We start from the raw sequence: 19,712 nt of genomic DNA, 5'->3' as shown, positions 1-19,712 counted from the left end.
TTTGCATCATCTGTCTTGTTGGTTAAAAAGAAAGATGGCACTTTCAGGATGTGCATTGATTACAGAGATCTGAATAAGATCACTATCAAAAATAGATACCCTATTTCTAGGGTGGATGACCTGTTAGATGAGTTGAAGGGAGCTAAGTATTTCACAAAGATTGATTTGAGATCCGGCTACCATCAAATATGCATGCGTGAAGGGGATGAGATAAAGATTGCATTCAGGACAGATCGTGGGCTCTACCACTTCTTAGTAATGCCCTTTGGCTTGACTAATGCACCAGTCATGTTTCAGAGCCTCATGAACAAAATACTTCAGCCTTACTTATTCAAATTTATATTGGTATTTTTTGATGACATCCTCATTTATAGCCACTCAAAGGAAGCTCACCTTATGCACATGAGGCAGATATTTGATATACTTAGACAGCATAGACTCTTTGCCAAGGAGACAAAGTGTTCGTTCCTGCAGATTGAGGTTGAGTACTTGGGACACATTGTCAGTGAAGTAGGCATTAGAGCTGACCCAACGAAAGTGCAGTGTGTCAGAGATTGGCCCACACCTGCAAATACTACCTCCTTGAGAAGATTCTTGGGTCTCTCCTCATTTTACCGCAGATTCATTTGGCACTATGCCACTATTGCAGCCCCTCTCACTGATAGGCTGAAGAAAGAAGCATTTTTCTGGGATGCATTGGCAGATAGAATCTTTAATCAGCTGAAAGAATTTCTTACTTCAAACTTTATCTTGGTATGCCCTGATTTTTCTAGGGAATTCACCATTCAGTGCGATGCCAGTGGGAGAGGAATTGGTGCAATTTTACTGCAAGAACATGGGGTCATAGCATTTGAGAGCCAAAAGCTAGCTGAAAATGAGAGGGTTATGAATGTCTATGATGTTAGAAATCAAGTTCACCGTCAGTGTGTCTTTATCTATGACCGACATCTATGACAGCTAGAGTGTGCAGCTGTCTACATGTGACTACATTAAATAAGTCGGGTTAGTAGTCAGTTAGTGACCTGCCTAGAGTTAGTCTGTCTAGTCTACACTTACACTAGGCCACTTTATCTTTGTAGTATGTGTTTACTCAGTTAGAAAAGAATAATGGAAGAAAGCTATGGAACCTGAAGGTTCATGACAATGGAGTTTCCCTGTCTCTCTCTCTCTCAACTTTGAACATGGTATTAGGGTAGGACTTGGTGGACTTCTTGGAGAAGGAGGGAGTGAAGATGATCTGCAGTTGAAGACTTATGTTATTTTTCAAACAGGCTGAATGCCATTGTCAAATGGAAGGTATGCATTGTGTGATTGTTTGCTCTATGGTCCAAGCTACTATTTAGGGCTTGTTTAGAACCTTGAGAAGGGAGCATTAAGCACCATTGTGTGCTCCATTATCATCATCATCAACATCGTGTGCTACTGCAAACCCCTGTCCAGTCTGCGCAGATTGCGCCTATTTTAGGCCTGAACTCCTCTACCTCATTTATTGGTTGTAATCACTCACTTGGCTATACATTGCTTACAAGAGATCCTTGGAAGGTACTTGAAGATAATAGGAAGCCATTGCTTGTGCTGGAGCTCACTTATTAGCTGAAAACAGAGATCACATGTCTATCATAAACAATGGCCTGCTGTATACAGCCACTACAAAGCATATACACTTGTCTGGCATGAGCTTGAAGCACTCATACATACCCAGAAGCATCACTGGAGCCAAGATGTATGTCAAGAAGCCATATGTACCAGATGTAATGCATTTGAGCTGAAGTTGCTCACTGAAATCACTCAGATCTGAAGTATGTTAGTGGCTGAAAACTGTCATACACAGTCAATGACAAGCATTGTGTATTACTGAAGCAATACAGGTCATCTTGGGGGTTCTATCATCTATATGAACTGACCTATACATGCTGAACGTATGGAGGATTGAAGCAAGCAATGAGCATCATTGAAAATTGAATCCTGAAGCTGAAGTAAATGCAGTCACACTGTCTTGGTTAATTACAAACAGTTCATGAAGTTTATGCCATTGGTCAACGAAGACAGGTTGTCTATGCCTACTCAGATGCTCATGTATTGAACTTGCCACTACAAAGTAAATGTATGACATGATTGGAAGACATTTTGGAGCTGCTTGGAGCTTGTTATGCTGAATTTTGGTTGACTACAACCTGCAACTAAATTTGTTGACACTTGTATGTGCTGGTTATGCACTGTTTTGTGCCTCTATGCTCATGTCTTGACTGCCAAATGTACTAGCAGCTATCTGGGAGATTTTGGAACTTGTATGACATGATTACCACTTAGTTTTGGACTTGAAATTGCTACTGGTTACTCACAATTTACAGTTTTCAGACTGCATGTATGTACCCTGGCAGTGAGGTTACAAAAGCTTAAGCTGAAGCAAACACATAGCTAATGTATTGACAGTTATACCTATAGTTGAGACCACTTGTTTGTGGGTTGTTTTGGGGTATTAATGGGCTGAAATACCCTGTTTTTTTTCTGTAATTTAGTGTAGAAAACTGTCATAAACTATTACGGACTGAACTTGGTCAGTCATGCTTATTGGTCTACAGGGAGTCAGGCACTTGATAGACAGTCTATTGCACCATGGCTAATGCACATGGAATTGACAATATCACTCAGATAGTTGGAGAGAAGTTGGACAACAAGAACTTTGCATTATGGAAATTCAGAATGAAAAACTTTCTGGTTGGCAGAGGTTATTGGGATCTATGTACAGGAGATGAGGCTGCTCTTGAGTTGCCTGCACAGAATCCAACTAATGAACAGAAAAGAGCTTACAGGCTATGGAATGAAAGAGCATGAAAGGTGCTGCATTGGTTTTCTCTATGTATATCTGATGCTATGGTAATTCAAATCACTGGATGTGAGACTCCGAAGGATGCTTGGTACATACTGATGAAAAATTATGGAACCATGACACATGCAAGGAAGATCCAGTTGAAACAGCAGTTCAACAACACGTTTAGGGATTGCAAGAGCATCCAGGTGTATACCACGGAGATTAAGACCATAGTTGATCAACTTGCTACCATTGGCTCAAGTGTATCAAAAGATGATATGATTGCTGTTGCCTTGAATGGCTTAGGTAAAGAGTACAAAGCTTTTGAGACTTCCATTTCTGTCAGAGAAGAGCCCCCTAGCTGGGAAGAGCTAGTTGCTTTGTTGCGGCATGAGGAAGTCAAACTTGGTTTGAATACAGGTTCCAGTGCATCTCAGAGTAGAGACACTGTGTTATACTCTAGCCAGCATGGCAGAGGATCTAGAGGTCGTGGTTCATTTCGAGGTCGTGGTGACACTCGTAATGCTTATGGACAGTAGCAGCAGCAGAGTAATTGGCATGGTGCAAATACACAAGGCCAGTGTGGATCTAGAAGGTTTAGAGGCAGGGGGAGATCATCCCGAGGTAGAGGTGGTGGTTCTAGTTCATGGCAGTCATCTAATCAGTCCAACAGGGACAAGGATTGCCATTATTGTGGCCTGTATGGGCATATTGCAAAGGATTGTTACAAGAAGCAAGGAGATATGAAGGCAAAGGGCAGACAACATGGGCACTATGCATCTTCCAGTGGTGCTCATGATGAGCCAGTTGATAGACTCTTTGCCATGCAGCATGTATCCAAAAATGCATTGAGACATGATCAAGATGAGAGATGGTACATTGACTCTGGAGCGTCAAACCACATGGAGAGTTGTTTGATGAGATGGTTGCAGGTACACATGGTCATGTATGTACTGGGGATGACACCCAACATGACATAAAGCATAAAGGGATTTTTTCTCTTATGATTCCTGATGGCAAGAAGAAAGGCCTGCATGATGTATTATATGTACCGACCATAACAAAGAATCTGTTGTTGGTGGGTCAAATGGCAGAACAAAATTTGCAAGTGAGGTTTAACAAAGATGGGTGTTTCATTGAGGAGTATGGAAATGGCTGCAAGTTAATTGCCAAGGGCAGAAGGGATGGCAAGATGTTTACATTGGATGTGACCATTCTAGGACTTAAGGCAACCATCTTTGCTCATGATGAGAGTGCCATTCGGGATGTAGAGATTTGGCACAAGTGGATTGGACATGTCAATGTACAAAAGCTGAAATCTATGCAGCAGAAGGAAGTAGTACTTGGATTACCTAAATTCAAGTATAATGATTTTGGTCATGTATGCCCTGCATGTCAGTTTGGGAAGCAGGCACGGTTTCCTTTCATGAGACATGTAAAAAACAACACTAGGCCTTTACATTTGGTGCACTCTGATGTCTGAGGTCCTTCACATAATGCTTCTTTTGGCGGTGCACGGTATTATGTCTCATTCATTGATGATTTCAGCAAAGTACACTTGGATTTATATTTTGAAGCATAAGGATGATGTGTTTGATGCATTCAAAGACTTCAAGAAGCATGCTGAAAATGAATTGGGCTGTTACATATCATGCTTGAGATCAGATGGAGGAGGTGAATATGTCTCAAATTACTTCAACTCACATGTAGTTATACACCGCAGCAAAACAGTGTTGCAGAGAGGAAAAACAGGGTTTTGATGGAGTCAGCTAGAGTTATGCTGAATGAAAAATGTCTGCCAAATGGTTATTGGGCTGAAGCAGTGATGACTGTTGTCTATGTGCTGAATCGAACCCCTATAGTACGGATTCATGATGTCACTCCGTATGAGCGGCTGTATGGTCATAAACCTGATATTTCACACTTGAAGGTATTTGGTAGCATTGCATATGTGCATATACCGAATGAGAAGAGGAAGAAATTGGATCCTAAGGCAGTGAAAAGTGTGTTTATAGGATATGCACAGGAACGGAAAGCTTATAAGTGTTATGTACCTCCTTCGCATGAGACACTCATAAGCAGAGATGTGGTATTTGATGAGTTAGCATCCTAGTATGGGAATCCTGTTGCAGTGCCTACTGATGGCTCACCTAGTATGAGTCATGTTGAAAATACTCCTGTAGAGAGTACTTCCATGAGTGGTCAAACATGTGATGTATCATCTACAGTGAGTCCTTGGACAAGACGATTGCGAAGTCGCACTACTGCATCCACTGACATGGATATGTCAATGAGGGGGAGAACAGATAAGGGAAAAGAAAAGGTTTTTGAAGATGTAATAGGTCCACTCACTGCAGGTTATGATTCATCTAGCAGTGACAGCTTAGACAGTGAATTGGGGATTCCGTCTGTTATGACGCCAGGTGCTAGGCAGAGCCGTTATGTGTCGCCTCATGAGAGGCAAGCTCACAGTGAGCCACAGGTCAGGAGATTAGAGAGGGTCAGATGACCTATTGACAGGTATACTTACACTAGATATTCAGCCCGTCATTATGCTTATATGACGAAAGTAACAGGTTTTAGAGAACCAAGTAAGTTTGATGAGGCAGTTTTGCATATGAGAATTGGTGTCTGCTATGGATGAGGAATATTCAGCTTTGGCTGAAAATGGTACATGGGATTAAAACACCTATTGGATGCAAGTGGGTGTATAAGGTGAAATGTAAATTAGATGGATCATTGGAAAGATACAAGGCCAGGCTGGTTGCAAAAGGGTATGTGCAGCAGTATGGTCTTGATTATGAGGAGACTTTCAGCCCTATAGCAAAGATGGCTACAGTTAGAATTGTGATTGCTTTGGCAGCAGCTAGAGGCTGGAAACTATGGCAGATGGACGTAAAGAATGCCTTTCTCAATGGAGAATTACATGAAGAGGTTTACATGGAACAGTCTGAAGGCTATGTGCATCCAGAATTTCCAGCACATGTATGTCGATTGAAAAAGGCATTATATGGGCTGAAACAGGCACCCAGAGCATGGAATGCTCGCATCAACAGTTATTTGTAGCAACATGGTTTTCGATTGGGAGATGCTGATCATAGTCTGTTTGTGAAGAAGACAGATAGTGGCTATGTTTTCCTAGTTGTCTATGTTGATGACTTAATCATTACAGGAGATGATGAAAATGGGATTGCTGAAATAATGACATGTTTACAAGCTGAGTTTAAGGTCAAGGACCTTGGAGAGCTGAAATATTTTTTGGGGATTGAGGTTGTCTCTACACCTCAAGGCATATGGCTGCTACAGAAGCAGTATGTTCATGACATATTACAGAAATATGGTATGGCTAATTGCAAGCCTATGGATACGCCTTTAGAGTAGAATGTCAAGCTGCAGATTGATGTTGGGACAGAGATTGAGAATGTTACTATGTACAGACAAATGGTAGGCAGCTTGATCTATCTCACGATCACTAGACCTGACTTGAGTTATGCGGTGGGGCTGATCAATCAGTTCATGCAGAAGCCTCGCAAACCACACTTGGATGCAGTCATGAGAATTTTGAGATATGTAAAGAGTACCACAGATCATGGGTTGTTTTATGCATATGGGAAACCCCTTGACTTAATGGGGTACACTGATACTGACTGGGCTCGTTGCACGTATGACAGGAGGTCAACCAGTGGCTATGCATTTGGATTGGGTAGTAGCATGATCAGTTGGTAGAGTAAGAAACAGCCTACAGTTGCATTGTCCAGTATGGAAGCAGAGTATCGTGGTGCGGCCTTTGCGGCCTGTGAAGCTAAGTGGTTACAAAAGTTGTTAAATGACTTGGGAATACACTTGGACAGCAAAGTCAACCTATACTGTGACAATTTGAGTAGTGTCATGTTAGCAAGCAATCCTATTTATCATGCAAGATTGAAACACATTGAGGTTCACTACCATTTCATCAGGGAAATGGTTTTAGCAGATCAGATTGACCTGGAGCATGTGAAGACTAAAGACCAGGTAGGAGACATCTTTACCAATGTAAAATATTACACGGCGCAGCGAACAAAATCTGAGAAAGAGAGAGAGAGTACACAACAGATAAGAGGAGAATCAGTAAATTCTTTAACTCCAAACAACTGATACAAAGATGGCTCTGTCCACCCGTGCGCTTCCACTGTGTGAAGCTTAGATGGCAATCTAGTCAGAAGATAGGTGAAGAGCTTAAGGCTAGCTGGAACAACAACTCTGACTGGGTGAAAGAAGAGTGAGAGATAGCTATGAAGGGGTTTAGCTTTTATAGCCCGCGAAGGTCGTTAGGTCGGCCTGCTGACCTAACGACATATGGTAGGTCGGCCTGCTGACCCCGACCTACCATATGAGCCTCCACTAGTCGGCCAGGAAATATTCCAGGGAATATTCCCTTTACCATCAGGCCGGGGATGCTACCCTTGGACCCCACAATAAGGGCCCCTTTTAACTCCCTTACACTGCAACTCGATGCAATGCGCCTCGAGTTGCTACCAGCTTAACCACTCTGTCTAACCCAAAGATTAGACCCACAATAGTCACCTTTTTGCCATCCGATCACATAGACCTCATCTAATATACAAGTTAGGACTCAACCAATGTTTGGGCTCACATTTGGCTTCTCCTCATAATGGGGGCCTTACAACTTTGAGCACCATGGATCATTGGTAGCACCTAATGAGGGTGGGGCATTGATCATATTTAACACCCCCCCTAATGTCCACCCATAGGTGAACTATCTCCGTGGCCCAATGCCGAGTCTCTGAAGATGAACTTGAAGCAGATCCTTCATAAGTGCTTTGGTGAAGATATCTACTCCATTCTCCTCTGTTGGACAGTAGACCAGCTCCACTATCCCATCCTCCATCAAATCACGCACATAGTGATAGTGGATCTCTATGTGTTTGGTGCATGCATGAAACACTAGATTTTTGGCAATGGCGATGCAACTCTGATTGTCACATCTTAGCACAATCGGTTCTTCATCCTGCACTCCCATATGCCATAGAATCCTTCTCAACCATATGGCTTCACATGCAGCAAAACAAGCTGCCTTGTACTCTGCTTCGGTAGAAGACAATGCCACTGTTGGTTGCTTCTTACTAATCCAAGAGAAAATTCCTGAATCCAAAGAGAAACAATAACCAGAAACTGACTTCCTAGAATCAATGTCGCCTACCCAATCTGAGTCACAGTTCCCCACAAGAGAAGTTCCGAAATTGTATGTGATACCATAGTCAAGAGTTTCCTTCAAGTATCTAAGCACCCGCATCCCAGCCTTCCAATGACTCTCATGAGGTTTGTTTGAGAACCTGCTCAAAACACCAACAGCAAAACTGATATCTGATCTGGTGTTACACAAGTAGATCAGACTGTCGACCAACCTCCTATACCTCCCAATGTCTGCTAGTGCTAATGAATCCTCGATGGATAACTTTGCATTCACCTCCATAGGTGTAGCTATCTCCTTGCACTCGGTCATGCCAAATGCCTTCAAGATCTCCCATGCATACTTCTTCTAAGAGATGAATATCTTTCTTGGCTCTTGCCAGACTTCAATCCCCAAACAATAGTGCAGCAAGCCTAAGTCTGTCGTTTCAAACTCAGAACTCAAAGCCTTTCGAGTTTGGTTGATCATATCTTCATAGTCACCTGTAATAAGAAGGTCGTCCACATATAGGACAATCACTACAGACTTTTTACCATCCCTGTAAACATACAAGTTAGCATCTGAGGCACATCTTTTGAAGTTTAGGTTTAAAAAGAACCTATCTATCAGCTGGTACCATGCTCTGGGGGCTTGTTTCAGCCCATACAATGCCTTCTTCAGCTTACACACTTTGTTCTCAGAATGGGGGGCCTCAAACCCTGGTGGCTGAGCCACGTACACCTCCTCCTTGAGGTCATCATTTAAGAACGCTGACTTAACATCCATTTGGTACATTGGCCACTTCTTGTGGGTAGCCACTGCAAGTATCGTGCGAATAGTGGTCATTCTGGCAGTTGGGGCAAATGACTCTTGAAAATCAAACTCTTCAACTTGTGAAAATCCTTGGGCAACCAGTCTAGCTTTGTACTTTTCTAAGGTACCATCAGCCTTGTACTTTACCTTCTAGATCCACTTGGTGCCAATAACCTTCCGCTTTGCTGGTCGATCCACTAGCTCCCAAGTGTCATTCTTCATTATGCTGTCATACTCCACCTGCATAGCAGCCTTCCATGATGGATCTGCCAGTGCTTCTTCTAAGTCAGTTGGCTCCTTTACTTCTCTCATAATCTCAACCATCAAGGCCACATTGACTATGTGAGCAGAAGCCCTCCTTTGCTCCTCTATTCTCTGAGACCTCCTTGGTCCATCTGCCTTCTCCTCAATAGATGCATGCATAGGATTATTGTGGTCATAGAGCTGCTTTACCCAGCGCGGCAATGGCTTTTCCGGTGGGGTGATGTCAGGTTGGTGAACTTTTTCATCATCATCTGAAGATGATGCTTTCTCCTCCTTAAGGATAGGGATAGCTCTCGGGATAGGTTCATAGTGGACTACTTCTTCGCTTGATGATAAAGTGGAAGAGCTTGCCTTCTCCTCCTCCATTGTATGCGGTTCCTCCTTGAACACCACATCACGGCTCGCGATGATCTTCTTTGCCTCTTGATCATATAACTTGTAAGCCTTCTGCTCATCACTATAACCCAAGAAGATACATTTTCTGCTTTTTGGTTGTAACTTGTTTCTCTTCTCATCTGGAACATGTGCATAACATTCACATCCAAAAATTCTGAAATGTGAGACAGATGGTTTCTTACCAGTGTAAGCCTCATGAGGTGTTTTTCCCTTAAGAGCCTTTGTATAGCTCCGATTTAGAATGTAGACTGTAGTATTAATAGCTTCAGCCCAAAAATGGTTAGGCAATCCCTTGCCCTTTAGCATGCATCTTGCCATCTCTACAATGGTGCGATTCCTGTGTTCCACAACAATGTTCTGCTGAGGTGTGTTAGGCGTCGTCAATTGACGCTTGATCCCTTTGCTCTTGCAAAAGCCTTCAAACTCCTTTGAGTTGAACCCACCACCACCATTTGTTCTAAATTTCGTCACACTTTTCCCTGTTTCATTCTCAACAAGTATTAGCCATTCTTTAAACTTACCAAAAGCTTGAGCCTTATCACGAAGGAAGTACACCCACATCTTCCTACTGTAGTCATCGACAATCAACATAAAATAAGAAGATCCCCCCAAGGCCTGTGTAGGTATCTTACCACACAAGTCAGCATGCACCAACTCTAGAGGAGCCTGTGCTCTATTCTTGCTTTCTTGTGGAAATGCCTTTCTCTATTGCTTGCCCATCATACAAGCTTCACATGGTTCCTTCAATTCAGTTATTGTAGGTAGGTGATAAACCATACCTTGCTTTTGTATCTCCTTCAATATTGCAAATCGGATATGTCCAAACCTTTCATGCCAAAGCTTACTTGCGCCCACTCCAGTGGTGGCTGTAAGAGCACTTAGCTCATACAGGTTGTTCCTTCTTTCTCCTTTGCCAACAATTGTGCCAGCACTATCAATAATTTTTGCACCTGTCTTCTTGAACCTCACTTCATGACCAAGATCAGTTATCGCAGCAACTGATAATATATTTCTCCTGATTTCGGGATTATACAACACATTTGAAAGCTTTTTGACTTCACCATTTGCAGCAACAAAAAAAATAGTACATGTGCCCGCAGCAGGGCAATTAGCATCATTTCCAACCGTCACAGTGATGGATTCTTGTAGAGGCTGCATAGAACTGTATAGACCTTTCTTGTTGGTCATGTGACGGGAGGCCCCACTATCCAACACCCATGAGTCAGTGGTAGATTCTTCTTGCGCTGAGGAGCACACTTCCTCAATGGTCACCATGAATAATTCTAGCTTTGCTTCAGCCGTATTGGCTATCTCTTTCCCTTTACTTTTAAGGGTACCATTCTTTTCATCTGCCTTCTTGACACGACAATCTGCAATTGCATGTCCTTTCTTCTTGCAGTAGAAGCACTCTCCTTGAAACTTCTTCTTTCCGCCCTTCTTCTTTTTGTCACCATCATTTTTGGTGAAGGAACCACCTTTGCCTTTTGCATTGGCAGAGAATGCAGCATCTCCATTGTTGCTTCCTTCTTGGCCTTTCAGCCTCAACTCCTCCTCCTTTAATAATGCACAAAATTCCTCAAAAGTCAAAGCTTGAGGTCTCACCTGAGTATTAAGGGCAGTTACTAGTCCATCAAACTTTTGTGGACAAATCCGAAGACACCTCCGAGCTAGCTCTTCGCTAGTCTTTTGTATCCCAGCGCCAGCCATCTGGTCCCCTAGATTCTTAATCGGAGTGATGAATGCTTCAACCATCTCTCCTTCAGCAAACTTCTCCGCTCCTAGTTGATTCTCCAAGTTTTGAATTCTTGTTTGGTTTCGTGTTTCATACTGACTCCTTAGTACATTCCAAGCCTCTAACGCTTTGGTTGTATGCTAAATCAAAGTCAGAACACTGTCAGAACAACTTGTAACTAAGGCACACAATGCATCTGCATTCCTTCGTTTCCAAGCTCGTAGAAGATCTACATTCGGAGGAATCATCACACTAGGATTTGATGGGTCGGGGGTAGAATGTGGTTCTGCGCCAGTCCCCAGCACAGTCTCTAGAAGCTCATAAGAATCAAGGATAGTTGTAATTTTGAACTTCCACAAGGTGTAGTTTGTACCATCTAACTTGCCTTCGCTAAAGGTTGGTGGACGATTCCTCAGTGTTTGAATAGCCCGTACAGCAATACCACCTCCTGCACCGCTTCGTGATGCGCCAAAACCGCTTCCGGAAGTTGACATAGTTTCTCTTTGCTGTTGAAGCATTTGCCTCTTGCACACTCTCCAATCTCTAGAGCCCCCTGGGCTCTAATACCATGTAAAATATTACACGGTGCAGCGAACAGAATCTGAGAAAGAGATAGAGAGTACACAACAAATAAGAGGAGAATCAGTAAATTCTTTAACTCTAAACAACTGATACAAAGATGGCTCTGTCCACCCGTGCGCTTCCACTGTGTGAAGCTTAGATGGCGATCTAGACAGAAGATAGGTCAAGAGCTTAAGGCTAGCTGGAACAACAACTTTGACTGGGTGAAAGATGAGTGAGAGATGGCTGCGAAGGGGTTTAGCTTTTATAGCCCGCAAAGGTCGTTAGGTCGGTGACCTACCATATGAGCTTCCGCGGCCCCCGGACCCCACAATAGGGGCCCCTTTTAACTCCCTTACACCGCAACTTGATGCAATGCGCCTCGAGTTGCTACCAGCTTAACCACTCCGTCTAACCCAAAGATTAGACCCACAACAGTCACCTTTTTGCCATCTGGTCATATAGACCTCATCTGATATACAAGTCAGGACTCAACCAATGTCCGCCGGGCTCACATTTGGCTTCTCCTCATAATGGGGGCCTTACAACTTTGAGCACCATGGATCATTGGTAGCACCTAATGAGGGTGGGGCATTAATCATATCTAGCAACCAAATCACTTGGTAAAGATAAGTTCATTCACTTTAGACAGCTACTTGGAGTGATGCAGATGATTTGAGTTTTGTTTTGAGCTTGAGGGGGAGTGTTAGAAATCAAGCTCACCATCAGTGTGTCTTTATCTATGACCGACATCTATGATAGCTAGAGTGTGTAGCTGTCTACATGTGACTACATTAAGTCGGGTTAGTAGTCAGTTAGTGACATGACTAGGGTTAGTCTGTCTAGTCTACACTTACACTAGGTCACTTTATCTTTGTAGTGTGTGTTACTCAGTTAGAAAATAATAATGAAAGAAAGCTATGGAACCTGAAGGTTCATGACAATGGAGTTTCCATGTCTCTCTCTCTCTCAACTTTGAACATATGATCAGGAAATGCTGGCCATCCTTCATGCCATCAAGAAATGGCATCACTATTTGTATGGCAACAGATTTAGAGTGAAAAGTGACCATAGAGTACTCAAGTACTTCTTGTCTCAATCGAATCTGACTCCGAAGCAAAGGAGATGGGTAGCCACCTTACAGAACTATGACTTTGACATCACCCACACTCGTGGGAAGGACAATGTAGTGGCTGATTCCCTGTCTAGAATGTGGGCATGTAAAGTCTCTGCTATCATGGAATTACACAGTGATTTGATACATGAGCTTCAGGAGGCTTACCTACTAGACGCTGATTTTAGCAATGCATTTCAGAAATTACAGTAAGGAAATGTGTGGAAAACTCTTCGTATCAGCTGCAAAATGGGCTTTTATGGTATAATGGCCAAATTGCCATCCCTCATGCCTCCCCATTCAAGCAAAAAATCATGTAGGAGATGCATTCAGCCCCCATAGCTGGTCATTTGGGAGTCTTTAAGACCTATGACAAAATTGCTAAAAGCTTTTACTGGAAGGGCCTTTGGAAAGATGTGAAAGACTTTGTCTTGGGCTACGTGCCTTGTCAGCAAAACAAGGACAGCACCTTAAAACCTGCTGGTTTACTTCAACCATTGCATATGCCTAAAGGCAAGTGGACACACATCACTATGAACTTCATCACCGGCCTACAAGTGACCAAGAAAGGTTGGGACAACATCTATGTAGTTGTGGACAGACTCACAAAGGCAGGCCATTTCATTCCCACAAAGATTCAGTATAATGCTTCTCAAGTAGCCAGCCAATTCATGGAATATGTTTTCAAATTGCATGGCTTACCACAGGTCATTGTGCATGACCGAGACGCTAAGTTTATGAGTAACTTTTGGCGGGCAGTTTTCAGCTCTATGGGCACTCAGTTAGCACCTTGCTTACCATCCACAGACAGATGGTCAGACAGATAGGGTCAACAAATGGCTGGAAACTTACTTGAGGCATTTTTGTCATGATGTGCAGCATGCTTGGGACTCATGGTTGCACTTGACTGAGTTTGCCTACAATAACTCCACACATGCTAGCATTGGATTTTCACCTTTCGAGGCCTTGTATGGCTACAAGGTGCCCCTTCCTGTGGTGATCTTCAATGATAAAATAAATCCAGAAAGCAAGGAAGAATTGGAGAGAATGTAGGCCTTACTTCAGCAGTGTAAAGCTAACTTAAAGAGAGCCCAAGATCAAATGAAGCTTTATTCTGATGACAAAAGATGGAATGTGGAGTTCCAAAATGGGGATTTAGTGCTCTTGAAAGTGCCTAAGTCACGATATGCCTCCCTTAAAGATGGGTCTATCAATAAGTTGGCACACAGGTTCTATGGACCATACCGGATTATCAAGAGAGTGGGAGACTTGGCATATCGATTGGCATTGCCCCCATGTACAAAGATCCATAATGCCTTCCATGTGAGTCAGTTGAAGCCCTTCATTGGCTCAGCCGTGGACTATGTTGAGGAACTTCCACCAATAGATGAAGAAGGCATCATTCAATACATACTCGAAAAAGTCATAGGACAAAGGGAAAAGAGGCTTCGCTCTCGCTCGATCATGGAATACTTGATTAAGTGGCAAGGTTTACCACTTGAGGAAGCTTCTTGGAGGCCAACTTCAGTTTTGGAAGAGTTCCCATACCTTTTAGAAGCAGATTTGGCTAAAATCTAGCTAACTATGGCCCTATTTTCCCCTAGACATACTGCAGACAGCACTCTGTTTTAAAACAATTTTTTTTTCTGCACTACAGACAGCAATGCACACCATACATGGGTTGAAAGTAATTCTCGAGAGCTCTGTTTTGATGTATAGCACACCTCGTTTGGAGTCTCCCACAGAAAGTTATGATAGATTTACTGCAGCAAGGTCCTGTACTAAATAGCATGATGTCCACTGTCTGCAGCCCGCATTTACTCCAGATATTTGGGTCAAAAACTCATGTTTATAACTCCCCGATAAGGCCCATGCATCATACATACCCCATGGCCCATCATACACAATAATACCTCTTCATTCATTAGTATACCCTTTTAATAATGCCACAGAGTAGTACTTTGATCGGCCCCTCCCAGTTACTACACGTTCCCAAATTGTTTTTGAGGGCGAAAACCTTCAGGTGGGGATGGAATGTAAGAGAGGGGGATTTAATAACGGGGAAATACTAGCTACACTGGCTAGTATGTAAGGTGAGAGAGACTTAATTTTTCATTATCTGATAAATATACAAGTCTTCTTTCTCCTTCACCTTGCTCTCCAAGCTTCCATGTCTTCCTTCCCTCTCTTCTAGTCTTTCTCTCTCTATTTCTAGTATTTCTCTCTCCTCGTAACTGTCTTTCTCTCTCTCTGCTCTTCTTCTTCTTCTTCTCTCTAGTCTTCTCTCTCCTCTTTCTCTCTCCCAGTTCCTCTCTTTGACAGTCTCGAAGTCCCGTCTGACATGCCAAAAACTTATGAAAATTCACCAACAGTCGTCTCATGGGTCTTTAAAGCACTTTTGGGCATTGCCACTTAAAATCGTATTGATTGTAGCTGCCGCCTTCGACGAAGTCTATTTTTTCCCTGAATTTTAGAATTTTTGGCTATTTTTAAGCACTTCACGGTGTCAAAAATCATGTGTCATTGGCAACCACTGGATAGGGCGAGTCAACCCATCAAATCCCACAAACAAATCTGCACACACATAACCAAAGGAAGCATCAAGCTGCTACAAAAGAGATACGCATCGAAACACATCACAGCTCTCTCACCCTACCCCCTGTCAAAATCAAGGCATGAAATCCACAAGGAGTAGGCCTAGCAAAATCTGATAAAAACCCTAAAGCTAGTCACTAACCAACTGTTCCAACACAGCCAAGCTAAAAAGAACTATCAAAGAGGCCATCCTAAGTGGTGGCCTGAACTACCTACCTAACTAAGGACAAATAAACTAGGAGCTCCTACTAGGTGAGGACTCCTATATCCTGATCAACAAATATTGTTTTTTAGCACATTGGTTCTTTAGCCTCTCATTTTTCATACTCGAGCGTGTAAAAAGGAGGGAGCTGAGCGTAGTGACCCAAGGAGAACAAGGCATCGGTCTCAGGTCCTGTCTCAGTACCCAAGATCCTACCAAGCCCTCGCAAGTCAGCACTTAATCCTTTTCTAATGCTCACTTTTATTTTCGCTCCAACCTTCTTTATTTTTATTTTTCTAGCTAGATGCCACCCCTAGGAAGACAAGGCATCTTACTCGTCCCTAGGAACCTACCAAGCCTTCACAAGGCGGTAAACAATTGCTCAAGGATTTTTCTTTCTTTTCTATTTTATTGCTTTAGGGGTTAAAACTCCTTTCTACACACCTCCATATATTCATATATTTTCTTTCATATATTTTGGGTTTTACTTCTTTATATCATCATTTTAGTAGGCTTTTCTAATTGCCTCGCACTAACAGAAACTCATAGAACAGCCGCCTAACATGTCAGCAGAATAGGGTCACTACAACTTCCTTCCAAAACAAGTATTTCAATGCCTGCCAATGCCTTTACAGGAGGGAGCGACTACTCAAACCTCCCACAGACATACATAACCTAACCCTAGGACTTCATGCATTGATTTCCAGTCTCCAACAAACAAAAAGAAAGTACCCCCTTACACATGTATCGTTATTTGCTTGACGGCAAAAACTCAAAAAGGGGACGAAACCACTTGGAATGGCCTCAAGAAGCTCCTTCGCAGCAAAGGCTCCCTCCAATAACTTCATCAACCTATATGATGCAATCACTAAAACAACAAACCATTAAATGTACCTACACCAAACAGACATAGGGGCCTCTTGGCCTAAAGAAATAGTACATTTGTACTGCAAACTAATTGGCCCTCTTGGCCTAAAGAAATCAAACATTAAAACCTTAAAACAACTAGCCCTCTTGGCCTAAAGAAATCAAACATTAAAACCTTAAAACAACTGGCCCTCTTGGCCTAAAGAAATCAAACAAACCAGCTCATATAGATCCCTCCTTGGAAGAAGGCAGATATACGAAAATATGCTCTATTCCAAGGGGAAAATAGGGCTCTCAACTCTAAACTAAATGCATCAAGTTGTGACCCATATCTCCTCCATATATAGCAAGAGGCGTACGCATAACATGTCGTCTGACCAAGCTATGGGTCTTGGATAATAATAGTAGATGGGTCTTGGCTACTCTTTGCATTACCCATATCAACCATTGCATGTCGTATAACGCGTGATCTGATAACATTCCCCACAAGTGGCCAGGTCCTGTCTCATTATCAAGAGCAACATCCAGACTAGGACCACAGTTGAAGAAGAGGTCCTCTTCATAAGCAAAATTGGCTAGTGAATCTGCAAACTGATTCCAAGAATGTGGAATTAGCTGAAGAGATACGCTCTCAAATTCATCAAGTAGGGTTATAGCAGTTCGATGATACATACAAAGGATAGGATTCTGGATTGTACATGTCTCATTGAGTTGATTTAAGATCAGTTGGGAATCCCCTTTTACTAACAACTACCGAATACTACCTTTATTGGCAACATTCAGTCCCATAATCAAGGCTTTATACTCCGCCATGTTGTTAGTGAATCCTACCCTGAGATAAGCAGCTAATTTCATTGTAACTCTACGTCGAGGATCTCAGATAACTACTCCAACACTCCCCTTTTTATTAGGACCCCTGGACACCCCATCAAAGTATAAACTGTACGTCCACAATGGGTTTACACGACCAGCCATCCAGAACTCCCCTATTCGTAATTATGATAGTCAAAATTCCTCATATTGAGGGGATGAACTGACGGCTCCATCCCACCTTCATCATTAAAGACTATAGGGACACTTGTCAAAACCTACAAATAGTAATGATAGAAGACCTTAATCTCCCAAATGAATTTCATGTCGTCTTGCTCAATCACTTTATAGACTTTACTCCACCAAATAAGCTTGCCCTAATGATATGGCTGCTCTAAGTATGGGTGCTCCAAATAAGGGATCAGTTGACCCATCAACATCTATCATTGTTCCCTTGTAGATGTCTGATCAATCGCGCATAGACATGCAAGGCACTGATGTCATTAGCGCAGTAAAAAATAATAAGGTTTAATCTTATTAAGATTAACCTTATTCTTAAACTCCACACCCTCAAGATTTGCCAATAATGTTGTGGATTTATTCTTCTTGATCCTAACAATCATATAAGGACCTTTCCATTTGGGCTCTAGCTTTCCTGGAAATAATTCTCTATGCACATCATAGTACAATACTAGTTGTCCTTTCTTAAAAGTGTATTTATTTGCTTTTAGGTCATGGAGCTACTTCATCTGACGCTTGGTCACCTCCTAATGTAGCAAGCTCTGCAATTTGATCTCATCGAGGTGTGCCAGAGTCGTAAAGTGCTCTAAGAGGGCATCCCCATCACCCAAAGAATGATTAATCGTAAATCTTATAATCACCAACTCGATCTCTAAAGGTAGGACACACTCCTCCCCATATATTAACTTGAATGGGGTGTGACCAGTAACTCGTTTGAACCTCGTATTGTATGCCTACACTGCCACGTATAACTTTTTGTCCCAATCTCGTTTCTTTTTCGATACTGCCTTAGAAAGAATGCCCACAAGCTGCTTATTGGTACTCTCGATCTGCCCATTGGCTTGTGGGTTATAGGGGCCCCTACTTGATGTGCCAAGCCTCAGTCAATCTTTTTATCACTTTGTTTAGAAAATGCATCCCCCAGTCTGATACTATTTCTTTTGGCCATTAGGGGAGTTTTGAGGTCTCGAAAATGCCTTTTAGGATGTGGAGAGAGAGTGCTCTAGACCAATAGGAGCAAAGCCTCCGTAACTTCTATTTTTAAAAAAATTTTAAAAATCATTTTACAAAAATATATAAATACAATAATATTATGAATTTGTATTTTTATTATCTATTTTTAGTCTCTTATATTCGTGATTATGACATCTTTTGCATTAGTGGCATAGAGTCTCGGCTACTTTTATTTAATGATATATCTAGATTAATGATAATGACTGATGTAATCTAAATTCAAATTAATGAAAAGCATGGCACTCAGTTTTTTCCCTCCTTTCTTTTATTCCTCTATTGTTTTTCCCTCCGTTGTGGTAGCCTAGTCCTCTCTCTCTCTCTCTCTCTCTCTCTCTCTCTCTCTCTCTCTCTCTCTCTCTCTCTCTCTCTCTCTCTCTCTCTCTCTCTCTCTCTCTCTCTCTCTTTTCTACCATGGATACAAAAATTTGACCTTCAACAAGGTGTTCAATCTCCCAAATCACATCCATATCAGTGTTTAACTCATTCCAAACTGATGGAAGATGGATTCCTACTATCATTAGCAAAGGTAGTTGGATCACCATGCAACAAGCAAAACGTGGAAAAAGGCAAAGATATGAGAGCTCGTTTATCTCTGCTTGGAAGGGCAGAATCCAAGATTTTAATCTTGGAGCAAATAGAATAGCATCAAAGAGGTACTAATGCAACATGTGTTCATGCATAGAGAGCTGTGTTTGGAACCTGGATCTTCAAAGCTTCCAATGCATAGACCAAATTGTAAGAATTTGATTCTTGAAGTTTTTCCTTTCTTAAACATGGTTTAGGTTTTTCCATTATAATATCTGTTTGTCTTGTAGATGTTTATCCCTCTAATCTTGAGGAATGGCAACCAATGGAGTCTATTGTTGATGTTATTGATGTTATACATGGTTCAATTGGAGAAGAAATGTATAGAGGCAGAAAGAAGACAGAGCTTGCAGAGAATGGGATATTCTTTTATGACCATTCTTATGTTATTCCTATGCGGCGTTGCCAATGGGGATAAATAAACCTCCTTCCTTTGCCAAATTTTTCAAGCTTTGAGTGGCCTTTGCCAAGTCTAGCTACTAGTGAGGGCTATAGATGTAAGATATTTTATGAGATCCAGAAAGCATTAAAATCTAA

The sequence above is a fragment of the Lygodium microphyllum genome, chromosome 29, assembly GCF_053477565.2.
Source record: "Lygodium microphyllum isolate KBCC chromosome 29, Lygodium_microphyllum_v1.1.10, whole genome shotgun sequence".
NCBI classification, from domain to species: domain Eukaryota; kingdom Viridiplantae; phylum Streptophyta; class Polypodiopsida; order Schizaeales; family Lygodiaceae; genus Lygodium; species Lygodium microphyllum.
The sequence above is the reverse complement of the archived record's forward strand: the minus strand, read 5'-3'. Positions refer to the sequence as shown.